A 17,593-nucleotide genomic window follows, 5' to 3' on the forward strand; every position below is an offset into this window, starting at 1 on the left:
CACCTAACTGGCTTGGTTGGAACGAAGAAACTGCATCGTTATGTTCATCAGGAGGCAACGAAATGCATCATGTTCATCGGGAGCCAACCGGCTTGGTCGAAACAGCCGAAATGAGGCCTGGCGTACCGTAGAACGAAGGAAACGGCCTTGTGTTCGACCGCCTATGGTCGAAAGAGGATCCTGTTCACCGGGTGGGGTCTGGCGTACCACAAAACGGAGGAAACATACTTCTCTTTGACCTCCTATGGTCGAAATGGGGTCCTGTTGATCGGGAGGGGTGTGGCGTACCGCAAAACAAAGAAAACGGGGGTCCTGTTCATTCTAAGAAAAGTATCGGTTCCATCGTAATTGCACCCTAGACCCCCACAGTTGTATGTAGCAAGTCACCACCACGCCTTGCCAATCTACATCTTTGACTCCCACATCCGATTGTGTACCCCCACATGCAACCTAGGAAGTGCCTCAAGGAAGAAGCTCAATCATTACTTCATTGTCGCCTGGTCTACCAACGAATTGAACCTAGGGTTCAACCTAGCTAGTGCTCGAGGAGGAACACCTTGAAGGAGGTAACACCGCCATCATTGTTGGCCGAACAACTGCAATTTCTTTGGCCAGGCTACAACGGAACATTTTTACCCTGCCTTCTATCGGCCTTTCTTGTTGGCTGTCTTCATCGGCAACTAACGTCTCACCCTACTCCTTCTTATACAAGGAATGATAGAAATACAAATAAGATGCACATGAGTTATACGTCATCCAGGAGTAGTGTATTGCCTTCTTCTACATGATAGAGCAGAATGCTATGTGCTCTCTTCCTATCTGCACATCTCACTAATAACTCTTATGCTGAAATTCTTACCCAACAAATTACGCAAAATGGTTGCAGCTAAAATTGCTACTATTCATCCACCATCTACTGCCTCGCTCCAGCCTCCATGGGCTTTTGTTCATCCATCGTCGACCTCTGTCATGGGAAACCACCGCCACCTATGGGACCAGAGGGCCCCTTGCTGGTTCGCTAGGGGGGACGTCGCATTACACAAAGAGCAGACAAGCATGGGGCAGCATGGCAGAGATCACATAAGCAATTTTACCCAGCTTCGGGCCGTCGCGAGGCGTAAAACCCTACTCCTGCTTTGGTGGATTGATGGCAGAAGGGTGGTGGTGGAGCATGGTACACTTGCCCGGCAGGGGTGGTTGTGGCTACGTGCGGTGTGTGAGTTATCCAACCTTCTAACCCCTTCTACGGTTGCATTGGGCCTCCTTTTATAGATTAAGGCGTTACCACAATGACAAAGTAGTCATTATACACTGATAACATATTAAACAGTCCTATCATGCCTAACTCTACAGGCTGACAGGGCGCATTAAATGCACCACTTAACGTCACATCATTGGGTGCCTAGCAAGCCTTGCCGGGCTATCTTGCTAGCTCCATGCCTACTCTCTTGATACGTCGCTGGACGGGTGTCATCTGTAGGCATTTCTTGTAGAAAGATGCTGCCATGTGGTGAATGGCTCCCATTTAGTCACTTCGTGGCCTGACACCGCACTGATTGACGACGTGGGTCATGGCAGAGTGGTTGGGTGAGGTGGTTTTGCCTTCGCCAGTTCTGGCACGCCCTGCCGGGACGTCTTGGCCGCCTTCTTCCGAGGGTGGCCTCGTCCTTGTCGAGCTCTCCTGCCCAGCAAGGGAGACTTTTCTCCTGGTGACACCTTGCTTCTTTGGTTTGATCTTGGTCCTCTTGCATGTTGGTCCTTCAATGATCTCGATCTTTGTACTCTTACTTGGGTGGGTGGCTCAATCCTGTTCCCGTTCCTGTACACAGTCTAGCAACTGACCCAGGGTTTGTTGCACTGACAGAAGCCCCCGGGCCTGCCCCGAACGCGCTGAAGGGCGTCGTTGGAGTAGGGCCTAATAAGTGCACATGCGAGGGTGCTGAATAGGCTGGCCTCTTGATGTCTTCTTTGCTTCTTCATTAATCTTGAGCTTGGGTCAGTTTCCGATTCCCCGCGCGTCGTGTAAAGCCAATGGTGGTGGGGTCGCCCTGGTAATGGCCCGTGAATGACTTTAACGCACGGGATAGAAACTGCCAATTCACTCTTCCCACCACACCCTTATCCTTAGCCACGTATGCGGCATCCATAGCGCGGGGTAGGTAACAAAGGCGCATGGCGCAGGAGAGCATCAAGGCGATGCCCGATCTTCTTGAATTGGCAGAGGAGGACGATGGCTGCTCGTTGAGGGAGCGGCTCCCCTCGCTGGCCTGCCTATAAAATAAGAGGCGGAGAGAGGGCGGAGTCATTCATCCTTGCGCTCACCCTCCTATGCTTTCTGCTTCTTGTTGGTTATGCTGAAGAGAAGAGCCCGGGGCCAGGCCTTGGGCTTCATTCTGAGGACTTTCCTGGATCCAAAAGGGGTACTCGGGTAGCGTGGCGACAACATCAGAAGGGGTGACTCCGGCGTGCTCGCCGCCGGGCCTCCCATAGCCTTGACTTCAGTGGGAGGGGATGCGAACGACACCATGTCGAGGCCCATAGTGGGTATGGCGTGTGGTAGTCGATCGCTCCCTATTCTTCTTCCCTTCGTGACGCTGGGGAGGAGTCATGGAACAGGGTCGCTGTTAGCAAAGGCGAATCTGAATCCTCCTAGGCGCCGTCATCTTGCCGTGTAGGAGGGCTCTTTGCTCCCATACTCGTCTTTAGGGCGTGCGATGACTTCTAATGTCAGGGCTGCTGGGGCGACCATGCTCTCTGTGGGATGACCCAGACAGTATGGTGTCCCACATGACTGCCACGCCGAGGTCTTCGGGTGGTAGTGATGCGAACGGCAGCGACAACCCATGACACACCAAGAACGGGGGCGACCGTTCTGACAAATCGTGTTTGCCGATGCCTCCATGTCCCTCATCCGGTCCTCCGGCAGCGTCACCATCCACGGCTTCCCTCCGGTTTCTTCCTCCTTGTTGGGGAGTGGCGCCATCCTGATCCTTGGGGGGGAGCACCGAATCCCAGCTGGGTCCGCCACCGGCCTCCTCGACCTCTTCTTGAAGGATATGGACAGGGGTAATGGCATCACGCGGCACTTATTTTTTTCAATATTAAATCTATAGGCACTTGCCAAATTTTAATTCAAATAATGTAATCTCTCAATACCATGTCTGTGTTCTGTAATGCATGTACTTGTATTATCAACATATTAATGAAAAGGATGAACATTGCCGGGAGCCCATGCATGTATATGTCCATACAGAGGTGGGATGCCTCTTTAATGTAAATAGACGAGTTTTCCCTGGCAGGCCACCCTGCTGGTACCCTTTTACTTGTCGGAGAACTGTGTCTACTGGGAAAAATATAAAGGGACCAGCCCCCCGCCAACTTCCTTTTACCAAAGGCCACTGCGACCATCCTGACCAAAGCAACGTTCGAGTCAAGGATGGGAGCACCTATGTCTCAAAAGAGTGGTGAGGTTTTCCTATGGACAAGTTATAGCTTACAGAACACTAATGGACAAGAGGTAGAACTTATCTGTTTGGCTTGCCGGAGATCGCAGCGCCGAGCTATCTTCTCAACTCCTTGTTGAAGACAAGTTCACAGCAGGAACCTGCAGCTTCATGCAGATGAGAATGAATGCATGATGCAATCCTATCTATATGCATAGGCAAATTCTTATGAAATGCTTGGGAATGCTCATGCATGCATGCAACTTGGTCGGGCACCCCCCAGCGCTTCGTTTATCTTCTCTTGCATAGGGTCATCGCCCTAGCTTTGTACAAGGGGTTGCAAGCAACTGAGGCTAGTCCTGTACAAAAGGGTGGCTGCCGGGCAGGGCCCGACAGCCGCGCCTTACAGGTAGAACTGCCTCAATATTCCATGTGTTTTGCAATTGAATGCCATCTCTGGTCTCCAGACGGAATGCGACAGGTCTGATGACTCTTACTACCCGGTAAGGGCCTTCCCACTTCGGCGTCAACTTGTTTGAACCCTTTGCGGACTGAACGCGCCTAAGGACAAGGTCGCCTTCCTCAAAACACCAGGCATGAACCCTGCGACTATGATAGCGACACATGGCTTGCTGCTAGCATGCAGCACGCGTAGCAGCCCGGAGACGGTTCTCCTTGAGTAGCACAGCGTCGTCACTCCGGTGCTAATCTTGCGCTACTTCATCGTAGGCAAGCATTCGAGGCGACTAGTAAATGAGTTTTGTGGGGATAACTGCTTCTGCCCCGTAGACCAGGAAGAAAGGAGTCTGCCCGGTAGCCTGGTTTGGTGTTGTTCTAAGGGACCAGAGAACTACCGATAGCTCATCGATCCACCGCCTGTCGTGCTTCTGCACCATATCAAAGGTTCTTGTCTTGAGTCCTCACAGCACTTTAGCGTTCTCCCTCTTAGCTTGTCCATTGCTCCGGGGATGTGCAATAGAGGCAAATGAGATCTTGCATCCAAGGGTATGAACATATTGCATGAAGGCACGGCTCATCAACTGAGTGCCGTTGTCGGTAATGATCCTTGCTGGAACTCCAAAACAGCACACCAATTCTTTCAAGAATTTGATAGCTGAGTGGGCAATCACCTTTCTCATGGTAGTCACTTCTGGCCACTTTGTAAACTTGTCGATAGCAATGAATAAGAATTCAGATCCCCATACTGCTCGTGGGAAGGGGCCGAGGATATCGAGCCCCCAGACCGAAAATGGCCTTGGTAGAGGGATTGTCTGAAGAGCTTGGGCAGGTAGGTGGGTTTTCTTGGAATGGAACTAGCAGGCTTCACCACTGGTGACTAGCTCGACCGCATCTTGGTGGGCTGTGGGCCAATATAATCCTTGCCAGAATCCTTTCCCAACTAATGCCGTGATCCAATGTGGGAGCCGCACATGCCTTTGTGTATTTCAGCCAGCAGTTCCTTTCCTTCCGGCAGATGCACTTCAATTTCACACCATTGGGCCTCCTTCTGAATAGTGTCATCGACAAAATGATACGTACTGGCCCTTCGGGCTACTGTTTCAACATCATCTTGATCACCGGGAAGCTCTCCGGTTTGGAGGAAGTGGACTATGTGGCTTGCCCAAGTTGGAGCCTTGGGCTCGGCAAAGAGGACTAGCGGCACCTCCTCTGCTGTGGGAGCACATGCCTCATTTGCGGGCTCCATGGGCCTGACTGGAGGGTGTGGTCCGGCAGGTGGCGAGGAGTTGTTGCTGGCAGGGTCTCTGCCAGGAGCGGACGGCTCTACCGGGACAGGCTTACCAGAGACCAACTTTGTCCTTTTCCTGGTCATTATTGCTGGGGATACAGAGGTCTGAGTAACATGGAGAACAAAAGTCCCTGGTTCCACAGGAAGCTTCTGCGCATCACACTTTGACATATGATCAGCTATGCTATTTTCCACAAGGGTTATGTGCTCTGTTTGCAATACATCAAAGTGTTCCTCCAATCTCCTCACTTCCTCGATGTATGCCTCCATTAATGGGCTTTGGTAATCCCAGTTGACTTGTTTCACCATAAGATGTGAATCTCCTCTAATGATCAACTTCTTAATTCCCAATTTTGTGGCAATCCTGAGCCCGGCATGGAGCCCTTTATACTCTGTTGTATTGTTGGTTGCCTCTTCCCGGGCAAAGTGCATCTGGACGACGTACTTTAGGTGCTCCCCAAAGGGGGCGACAAGAAGCACGCTGACTCCTACACCTTGCAGGGAAAAGGCACCATCGAAATACATAATCCATTCTTGGGTCGATTCCTTGCCAGGGATAACTGTCGCTAGTACTTCCTCATCAGGGGTTGGCGTCCATTCTGCAATAAACTCTGGCAATGCCCTGCTCTGGGTTGTTGCTGTGCTCTCAAACTTCAAACCAAAATTGGATAACTCCAAAGCCCACTCCACTATTCTGTCGGAAGCCTCAAGGTCTCGAACTATCCTTTGTAATGGGAAACGAGTGACAACCATGATATCATGGGCTTGGGAGTAGTGGCGCAGTTTCCTTTAGGCCATAATGAGACCAAAGATCAACTTTTGCACGCAAGAGTACCTCGATCTAGCCCCCTGTAACAAGGAGCTGACGAAGTATACTAGGCGCTGTACCACTTTCTTCCTTGCCGTGTCCTTGGGGTTGCCCTCGCTGCCATGCTCACTGCTGTCTTGATCCGTCTCTGGCTCTGCTGGTCCATGCCCACTCTCTGCTTCATCCACTTCTCGCTGCGCTACCAAGGTTGCGCTAACCACTTGGGATGTTGTCGCTAAGTATATAAGAAATGACTCTTGTGGCTTGGGAGCAACCAAGGTGGGCACAGAGGACAAGTAGGCCTTCCACTCTTGTAAAGCTGCATCTGCTTCCGGAGTCCACTTCATGGGCCCTGCCTTCTTCAAAATTTTGAAGAACGTTAGGGCGCGCTTTGCAAACTTAGAGATGAATCTGCTTAGCGCGACAACGCACCCTGTCAGAAGCCTCACATCCTTGACTATCCTTGGTGCTTGGATCTACTCGACGGCTTTATTCTTGTCAGGGTTGGCCTCGATCCCTCGATGGGACACAAAGAACCCAAGCAGCTTGCCGGAGGGAATGCCAAACACACACTTCTCCGGGGTGAGCTTCAAGTTGATCATGCACAGATTAGCAAATGTCTCCTCCAAATCCTGAATAAGGGTGGCTCTATATTTGGTCTTAATCACAATATCATCCATATAAGCTTCAATTTCTCTGGGCAGCTGTGGCTCGAAACCAATCTGGACTACCCTTGCAAAAGTGGACCCAACACTCTTCAATCCGAATGGCATGTTGACAAAACAGTATGTACCACATGGAGTGATGAACGATGTCTTCTCTTCATCTTCTTTGGACATGAAGATCTAATGATACCCATAATATGCATCCAGAAAGGAGAGCAAATCACAGCCTGAAGTGGAATCCACAATCTGATCGATGCGCGGCAAGGGAAACGGGTCCTTCGGGCAAGCTTTGTTGAGATCCGTGAAATCTATGCAAAGCCTCCACTTCCAGTTAGCGTTCCGGACTACCACTGGATTTTCCAACCATGTGGGATGTAGCACTCCTCTGACCAAACTAGCCGCTTCAAGTTTCTTGATCTCTTCCGTAATGAACAACTGCCTTTCCAAGGGCTGCTTCCTGACTTTCCGCTTGATAGCTCAGGTGTGTGGGAAGACAACAAGGTGGTTCACGATTACCTCCTTGGAAAACCAGGGATATCAGATGGTTGCCAGGAAAACACATGGATATTCGCCTATAGGAAGGCAACGAGCGAGCTTTCCTTTTTGTCATCGACGGTGGTGCTGATAGTAACAGTACCATCAATGCTAGCCAGCCCTGCTGGGACATTCTGCACTTCGGCCGCAGTGACCTTGGATCTCTTGCTGTTGGAACTCTCTGGCAAGTCATCGACAGGCGCAGTGCACTCCGAAGAGGTAAGCTTCCCGGATTGCTTGCCAGCGTCCTTGCTACTTCTTCTTTCCTCTCTCCTCCTTAACAGGAACTCCTACTGCCACTGCCTCTACCGCAACTGTGTCCCGATACATCTTGTCTATGCAAATGATTGCACCCTTCTCGTCTGATGGGATGGTAAGGGATCCCATTGTCCTTGGCATCTTCAAGGTGTTATAGGCATAGTGGGATGCCGCCATGAATTTAGCCAGGGCTGGGTGTCCAAGAATCCCATTGTATAGCAGGGGGAGGTCAACCACATCAAACACAATCTTCTCGGTCCGGTAGTTCAGCTCTCCCCAAACGTAATCGACAATGTGCTCTTTCCCTTAGGATGACTCCTGCGGGGATTAACTCCATGCAACGTGCTGGTAACCTCTAGCTCTTCCTCTGCTATCTGAAGCTTGCTGATGATTGCCGGGGAGATCAGATTTAACCCGCTGTCCACCAACATCTTTGTGACCTTGAGGTTGCGAATTGTTGGAGTGACCAACAACTACAAACACCCTACCGTAGTGGTACGGTTGGGGTGATCCTCTTCGTCAAAGATGATGGGCGTGCGCGACCATTTGAGCGGCTTCCGGGCCTCTGGCGTTGGTTCCACAGCATTGACTTCCCGTGCCCACCGTTTGAGCTCGCGGTGAGAGGTGTGCAAAGATGCACCCCCGTCAATGAACAGGGCATCACTGGTTTCCTCTTCATCCCCTCCATCACTCTCTTCATCATAGGCTTTCTTCTCTCGACCTTTGGCAGGTTTTCCTTGGTTCCGAATGGGTTTGCCGAGGCGATTTACTTCACCGCCTCGGCCCTTACCTCCAGCAACCTTCTGACCCTTTTCCTTTTCAAACTTCTCATACTCTGCTCTCTGTCTCTTAACAAGTTGCTCAACCTGATAACACTCTGGAAGGTCGTGGCCTTTGGTCCGGTGAATCTTGCAGTACGGCCCATCAGCTTTACCGACTTTCTTGGCAGCTGCGGCTTCCCGGCAGTCAGTGCACATGGCAGCTTCCTTGCCGGGGACCTCAGCTTTGGCTTTCTTGCCAGTACTAGGTGTACCCGATCAATCAACAGTCATTACTACCTTGTCCTTCCGCTTCTTGCTCTTCTTCTGACTGGTTGATTCATCACCATCCTTCGAATCGACATTGGTGCAATCTTCCTCTCTGGGCAACTTCCTTCCCTCCTCCATCCGAGCACACTTATCCACCAAGGTGTAAAGCACCTTCACAGTCTTGGGCAACCACACGTTCATCTTGGAACGGATCCGGCGGTCGCACACATTACACTGGAAGCCAGCTGTGATGATATTTGGGATGTTCCTATGAACCTTATTGAATCTCCATAAATACTCACAGAGGGTTTCTCCTTCCTTCTTTTGGAGAAGCTGCAAGTCACTGGGCCTACCTGGATCTTGATGGCCACCGGTGAAGGCACCAATGAACTAAAGGCACAGGTCAGCCCATGACGAAATGGAGTTCTCCGGAAGGTGCATGAGCTAAGACCTCACACTAGACTTGAGAGCGAAAGGGAAGTAGTTGGCAAGCACCTTCTCATCTCTTCCCCCCGCAGCATGAACAGCGATGCTGCACATGCTCAGAAACTCTGTCGGCTTCAGCCTCCCATCGTACTTCTTAGGCATCTCTGGCATGAACGTGCGAATGGACGGCCAACGGACTTGCCGCAGCTCACGAGTAAAGGCAGGGCATCCAACCTCAAAAGGTAGGCACCCGCCAATACCGAGCGCGGGCTTGTCGATGTCGAGGCCGTCGCACCCATCGGTCTGGCAGTGGTTGTCGTCGCATTGCTCAATAACAACACGCGTGTCTCCCCTCTACCTATCCTTCGGGGCTCGTCGTCGGCCTGGACGTGCTCGAGGGTCAGAGGAGGCCATCGAGACGTCGTCATGTTCCTGGTTCTGCAGGGGTCGCGCTGGCTGCCATGGCGGAGACTGCACCATGGGGGTAGCCCCTTCCGGACGGCCAGCAGCACGAGCCATTGTTGTCGCTTGGGGAGGCCATGGAGGACTAGCCCGCTACGAGCCACCAGCCTCGGCAAAACATAGAAGACTTTTGATGGTGGCGTGACATTCATCCATCTGCTAGGCTGCTGGTGGAAACCTCAGCAGCAGCTGAGGCCGCGCCATGGCCTCCGAGGCTGTACTTGGCATTGGTGATGATGAAGTAGATCGCAACGTCACTAGGCTCCTGACGGTGCCGGCGGTGGCAGCACCGTACCATCGCTGTTGTAGAGTGGCCACCTGGATGGCAGGGTGGCGCCGTGAAGGCGCTCGAGGGCCAGCGGCTCCGTCGGGCGTAGCTACTTGGTCGACCCGCCATGAGGGAGGCGCACGCGCTGCAGTCTCTCTCGTGGTGGGGGCGGACGGAGGGCGGCGATTTTCCCCGGACCGAGCACCATTGCTACAGTTGTCCCCTTCGACGAGAGGAGGGAGCGCGGATGGAGTAACCCCGTCACCCGTGCCTTGTGGAGTATGGCCATCGAGGCGATGCTGATGCTATTCTCCTCTTATATTTCCCGCTCCCGTGTTGGCCGCGGGGGAAGTGGTGACGGTGGCGCCTAGTCCGACCACGTCCCCAGCAACATCCATGTCCTCGCGTGCCTACGCGTCCCCCACATCATTGGAGGCCATGGGGGTGGAGTCTTCAAGGAAAATGCATGATACGTTTCCGTCGTATCTACTTTTCCAAACACTTTTGCCCTTGTTTTGGACTCTAACTTGCATGATTTGAATGGAACTAACCCGGACTAACGCTGTTTTCAGCAAAATTACCATGGTGTTATTTATGTGCAGAAACAAAAGTTCTCGGAATGACCTGAAACTTCATGGAACATCATTTTGGAAATAATAAAAAATCCTTGGAAAAGATGAAGACCAGGGTCCCACCACCTCTCCACGAGGGTGGGGGGCGCGCCTGCCCCCCTAGGGCGCGCTCCCTACCTCGTGGGCCCACTGGAGCTCCTCTGACCTCAACTCCAACTCTATATATTTGGTTTCGGGGGAGAAAAAAATCATGGAGAAGAAATCATCATGTTTTACGATACGGGGCCGCCGCCAAGCGCTAAAACCACTCGGGAGGGCTGATCTGGAGTCCGTTCGGTGCTCCGGAGAGGGGAATCCATCGCCATCTTCATCATCAACAATACTCCATCACCAATTTCATGATGCTCACTACCGTGCGTGAGTAATTCCATCGTAGGCTTGCTGGACGGTGATGGGTTGGATGAGATCTATCATGTAATCGAGTTAGTTTTGTTAGGGTTTGATGCCTAGTATCCACTATGTTCTGAGATTGATGTTGCTATGACTTTGCTATGCTTAATGCTTGTCACTAGGGCCCGAGTGACATGATTTCAGATCTGAACCTATTATGTTTTCATAAATATATGAGAGTTCTTGATCCTATCTTGCAAGTCTATAGTCACCTATTATGTGTTATGATCCGTTAACCACGAAGTGACAATAATCGGGATACTTACCGGTGATGACCATAGTTTGAGGAGTTCATGTATTCACTATGTGCTAATGCTTTGTTCTGGCACTCTATTAAAAGGAGGCCTTAATATCCCTTAGTTTCCATTAGGACCCCGCTGCCACGGGAGGGTAGGACAAAAGATGTCATGCAAGTTCTTTTCCATAAGCACGTATGACTATATTCAGAATACATGCCTACATTACATTGATGAATTGGAGCTAGTTCTGTGTCACCCTATGTTATGATTGTTACATGATGAACCGCATCTGGCATAATTCTCCATCACTGATCCATTGCCTACGAGCTTTCCATATATTGTTCTTCGCTTATTTAATTTTCCGTTTCTATTGCTATCACCACTACAAAATACCAAAAAACATTACTTTTTCTACAGTTACCTTTTTCTACCGCTACCACTACCATCATATTACTTTGCTACTAAACACTTTGCTGCACATACTAAGTTTCCAGGTGTGGTTGAATTGACAACTCAACTGCTAATACTTGAGAATATTCTTTGGCTCCCCTTGTGTCGAATCAATAAATTTGGGTTGAATACTCTACCCTCGAAAACTGTTGCGATCGCCTATACTTGTGGGTTATCAAGACTATTTTCTTGCGCCGTTGCCGGGGAGCATAGCTCTATTCCTTGAGTCACCTGAGATTTATATCTGCTTATCATTATGAAGAACTTGAGAGATCCAAAAACCAAGATTTATCCCTCAACTACGAGGGGAGGTAAGGAACTGCGCTCTAGCTCTGCACTTGATTCACCTTCTGTTTTGAGTAAGCTTGCGACACCTAAACCTGCTTCTTCTATTCGATCTGATATGTCGCATGTTATTGATGATGCCACTTCTGCTATGCACGATACTTATGATGAAACTACTTCTATGCTTGATACTATTGTGCCACTTGGTGAATTTCTTGATGAACAACTTGCTAGGATTAGAGAGAATGAAAATATTGAATCTGATAATATTGATGAAAGTGATGATGAACACTCACCTGTTATTCCTGAGGGTTATGTTTTTGAAAAAGAAGCTGCTTTAGCTATTTTAGCTTGCAAAGATAGATATGAACTCAAGAGGTTATTAGCTAAATGGAATAAGCAATCTCTTAATGCTAGGATGAAACCTAACCCTGGTTTGGCTACTTCACCTATCTTTGTTACTGATAAGGATTATGAATTCTCTGTTGATCCTGATATAATTAATTTGGTTGAATCTGATCCTTTTCATGGTTATGAATCTGAAACTGTTGTGGCACATCTTACTAAATTAAATGATATAGCCACCCTATTCACTAATGATGAGAGAACTCACTACTTTTAGATCCTTAAAATATTTCCGTTCTCATTAAAGGGTGATTCTAAGATATGGTTTAATTCTCTTGATCCTAGTTGTGTGCGTAGTCCCTAGGATATGATTTATTACTTATCTGCTAAATATTTCCCTGCTCATATGAAACAAGCTGCCTTAAGGGATATATATAATTTTGTGAAAATTAAGGGATATATATACAAGCTTGGGGGAGGCTTCTCAAGTTACTTAATGCTTTGCCTGATCATCCTCTTAAGAAAAATGAAATACTTGATATCTTTTATAATGTACTAACCGATGCTTCCAGAGATTACCTGGATAGTTGTGATGTTTCTATTTTCAGGGAAAGAACACCGGATGAAGCTGAAATTCTATTAAATAATATGTTGACAAATGAAAATAATTGGACACTTCCTGAGCCTAATCCTAAACCAACTCCGAAGAAGAGGGGTGTTCTATTTCTCAGTCCTGAAGATATGCAAGAGGCAAAGAAATTTATGAAAGAAAAAGGTATTAAAGCTAAAGATGTTAAGAACTTACCTCCTATTGAAGAAATACAAAGTCTTAATTTACCGCCTGTTGGAGAAACATATGATCTTAATCCATTACCTATTGAAGAAACTCATGGTCTTGATAACCCGACATAGGTAGTAAAGGTAAATTCTCTTTACAGATATGATAAAGATGAAATCCCATTTACTAAGTTTGCTAGCCCATGCTTAGATGAGTTTGATAAATTTATGGTTAAGCAAGAAGACTTCAATGCTTATTTTGGTAGACAATTGAAATACAACTCCAATATGCTTGAACACTTGGGTGATTATATGGCTAATGTCAAAGGTGAACTTAAACTTATTAGTAAACATGCTTGTATGGTTACCACTCAAGTACAACAAGTACTTAAAGCTCAAAATGATTTGCTCAATGAATTGAATTGTAAGAATAATGATTATGTTGTTAGAGTGGCTACTAGACCTGGGAGAATCACTCAGGAACCTTTGTATCCTGAAGGCCATCCTAAGATAATTGAGCAAGATTCTCAGAGAAATAATATATATGCACCTAGTCCTTCAAAAAGGAAGAAAAAGAGAAATGATAGGACTCTGCATGCTTCTAATGAACCTATTGCTGAAACACCTGAGAATACAAATGATGTTTCTATTTCTGAAGCTGAAACACAACCTGGTAATGAACCTGAAACTAGTGATAATGTTAATGATAATGTTCATGATGATGCTGAACCTATTAATGAAAATGATATAGAAATTGAACCTGCTATTGATCTTGATAACCCACAATCAAAGAATCAACGTTATGCTAAGAAAAGACTTTGTTGCTACGAAACATGGTAAAGAAAGAGAACCATGGGTTCAGAAACCCATGCTTTTTCCTCCCAAACCATCCAAGAAAAAGGATGATGAGGATTTTGAGCGCTTTGGTGAAATGATTAGACCAATATTTTTGCGTATGTGATTGACTGATATGCTCAAAATAAATCCTTATGCTAAGTACATGAAAGAAATTGTTACTAATAAAAGAAAGATACCGGAAGCTAAAATTTACACCATGCTTGCTAATTATACTTTTAAGGGTGGAATACCAAAGAAACTTGGAGATCCAGGTATACCCACTATACCATGCTCCATTAAAAGAAACTATGTTAAAACTGCTTTATGTGATCTTGGAGCCGGTGTTAGTGTTATGCCTCTTTCTTTATATCGTAGACTTGATTTGAATAAGTTGACACCTACTGAAATATCTTTGCAAATGGCTGATAAATCAACTGCTATACCTTTCGGTATTTGTGAGGACGTGCCTATTGTAGTTGCAAACGTTACTATTTTAACGAACTTTGTTATTCTTGATATTCCCGATGAAGATAGTATGTTTATTATTCTTAGAAGACCCTTTTTGAATGCTACAGGGGCTGTTATTGTTTGCACTAAAGGCAATGTCACTTTTCATGTTAATGGTAATGGGCATACAGTACGCTTTCCGAGGAAACAACCTCAAGTTCATAGTATCAACTCTATTGGAAAAATTCCATCGATTGTATTTCGAGGTTTTGAATTTCCTCTTCCTACTGTCAAGAAGAAATATGATATTCTTATTGTTGGGGATGTGCATACCCCCGTTGAGGTAACATAGTGTTATTCGAAATTTCTCCGGTTCCATGTTATTCAGAATGAGTTCGTTCACAAGACTTGATCAACCTTGTTAGTGGATTCCTTTTGATGATCATGAGATGGATGAAACTAGAAGGCACAACCTTTTATACCCTCCTTTTAATTTCTGTTATTTATAATAAATAAAATAAAAATAAGTATTTTTCTGTCTGTTATCTGATTATCCGTGCAATATAAAAATACCCCAAAAATAATAGTTCTCCAAATGCCCTAAAATTTAAATATGATTTTTTCTGGAATGTTTGAGAATATCTGGCACTGAGAACACAGTAGGAGGAGCTGGCACCTGGCCACGAGGGTCAGGGGTGCGCCCTACCCCCCTGGGCGCGCCCCCTGCCTTGTGGGCCCACGGTGGTCCTCCTCCACTTATCCTTTAACCCACACACTCCTTCTTCCTCCCACAAACACGAATATCCAGTTCATACCCGAGTCCAAGCTCATTTTGCTGCCATTATCGATCTCCTTGCTCAAAGCACCTCTCACAAAACTGCTTGGGGGGATTGTTCCTTGGTATGTGACTCCTTCACTGGTCCAATTAGTTTTTGTTCTAGTGCTTTATTCATTGCAAATTTTTGCTGCTTAGGTGACCCTGTTCTTGAGCTTGCATGTCAAATTTATATGGTCAAAGGTAGTTTTGATGCATGATATAGGCTCTAGGCACTTGTAGGAGTAGTTGCTATCAATATTATTGAGTTTGGTTAACTTTTATTTTGAAGTTACTAAAAATTTCATAAATATTTCAGAGGAAGAAATATGCTTAGGAAAATGTACCAAGGTGGTTCTTCAAGGAAGCAAGGACGCAAGCTTGCCATGCATGATCCAGTGCGTCCTTGTGAATGGCCTTCGGAAAATTTTATGGATCGAGCGGGAATTAAGGAAGAATTTAATGCATATTTGAGTAACACTAATCTTGTGAGCTCCGAGGAAGAAAAGTGCAGCCAGTATCACTATCTCACTAGTTCCTTTGTGAGGAGGTTTGAATTTTCATCTTCACGTAATTCTCCAACTGTCATGTTTGATCTTTATGAAAATTCTTACACTATGGACTTAGAGGATTTTAGCACTGCTTGCAAAATTCCGCAATGGGGTAGTGTCAGGGAACCTCGCAAATCTGAATTTATAGATTTTCTTGCTAGTATAACTATGGGGGAATCTAGAGATATAACACAAGCTACTATAGGGTGCATTCACTTTCCTGCTATACTTTATTTTGCTCTCTTCATAGGTAGATGCATTAATGGTAAAGATGAGGCATGTCACATGTGTGTCCCCGACCTCAGTATTCTTAGGAGTGCTGTGTTAGGAGATAAATCTTGTAATTTGGGAGCCATTGTTGCACGTAGGTTGCATCTTAATAGATTTAATGGAGATTTCTTTGGTGGAATTTATGCAATCCGCATAGCTAATTTTCTTAGTATAGCCATAGGTGAAGATGATATTGAGTTGCCTCCTGCTTATTTGGATTATGATGCTATGGTTCACCACCAGTTTGTCGAGAGGAATGAATCACCTCTCCAGTATCGCTTAATCTTTGACAGACGTCGTGTTGTCCGTATTACTCTGCCTCCTCCTGCCTTCTTGGATTATCAGGAAAAAGGAAGCTATGTTATCACCAAAGAGGAGGCAGATGAGTACGAGAGGAGGGAGGAGGCCGCTCGTCGCCACGCTGCAGCTCAGGAGGCGATAGCCGCTGCATCTCAGTACAACCCCAACTATTATTATGGATATCCGCCAGGCCAGCCGTGGCCATAGACCAACTTAGGCCAAAAGCCTAAGCTTGTGGGACTACGTATTTCTCACCAACATTATATTCATGTTCACACACTCATTGCTAGATGTCGGTGCTCATAGTTTTTCATTGTATCATCCATGCTAGTTTATTTCCCTTTTTGATGCTTTCTTCTTGTGTGTTTAATAAACCTTAAGAAAAACCAAAAAAATTAGTTGTAGCTTTTAATTAGTTTAATTTCCATGCTTGTAGTAGTAATTAAAAAGAAAACCCAAAAATATTTCCTGTTCTTCTTTAGCTTGTTGGGAGCTTTCCCGTGTGAATAGTTTTATTTCTTTTCTTTTCTTTGGGGGTCAATAGGAGATGACCATGATTAAATTGTTGAAGTGGCTCTTATATGCATTATTGTTGATCTGACAAAAGAACCCATATTGCCTTGTCTTCTCCTGTTTATAGAATGCTTGCAGATTCCAGCTTAGTCCAATGCACGTGCACTATTATTATTATTCAAACTATTCGGTCATGCAAGTGAAAGGCAATTAGGACGATATATGATGGACTGACTGAGATCAGAAAAGCTGGTATGAAATCGACCTCTCTTGTTTTTGTAAATATGATTAGTTCATCATTCCTGATTCAGCCTATTATGAATAAACATGTTTGCGATGACAACTAGAGATCATAGTTTCTTGTGCCATGCTTGGTTAGCTATGAGCTTATAATGGTTTACCTTGCATGCCAACATGCTATTAAAATGGTTGTGATGTGGTATGATAGGGTGGTATCCACCTCTGAATGATTTAAGTGACTTGACTTGGCGCATGTTCACGCATGTAGTTGAAACAAAATCAACATAGCCTTCACGATATTTATGTTCATGGTGGATTATATCCTACTCATGCTTCCATTCGGTGTTGATTAATTTTAATGCATGTTCATGAGTGTTGTCGCTCTCTGGTTGGTCGCTTCCCAGTCTTTTGCTAGCCTTCACCTATACTAAGCGGGAATACTGCTTGTGCATCCAATCCCTTAAACCCCAAAGTTATTCCATAAGAGTCCACCATATCTACCAATATACGGTATTGACCTATCGTTCCAAGTAAATTTGTATGTGCCAAACTCTAAACCTTCAAATAAATATCATGTTTTGTATGCTCGAATAGCTCATGTATCAACTAGGGTTGTCCGTATCTTCCATGTTAGGAAGGTCATTCTCAAGAGGAGTGGACTCCGCTCCTCACTGACGAGGAAGTGGCTGGTCACCGGGATGCCCAGTCCCATGCTTTATGCAAATCAAATCAAAATAATTGCAAACAAAACTCCCCCTGGGACTCTTGTTAGTTGGAGGCACTCATTGTTTCGAGCAAGCCATGGATTGATGCTTGTTGGTGGAGGGGGAGTATAAACTTTACCATTCTGTTTGGGAAGCGCCT

This window comes from Triticum urartu, chromosome 6A, assembly GCF_056163025.1.
Source record: "Triticum urartu cultivar PI428250 chromosome 6A, HENAU_Tu73, whole genome shotgun sequence".
Lineage (NCBI taxonomy): Eukaryota > Viridiplantae > Streptophyta > Magnoliopsida > Poales > Poaceae > Triticum > Triticum urartu.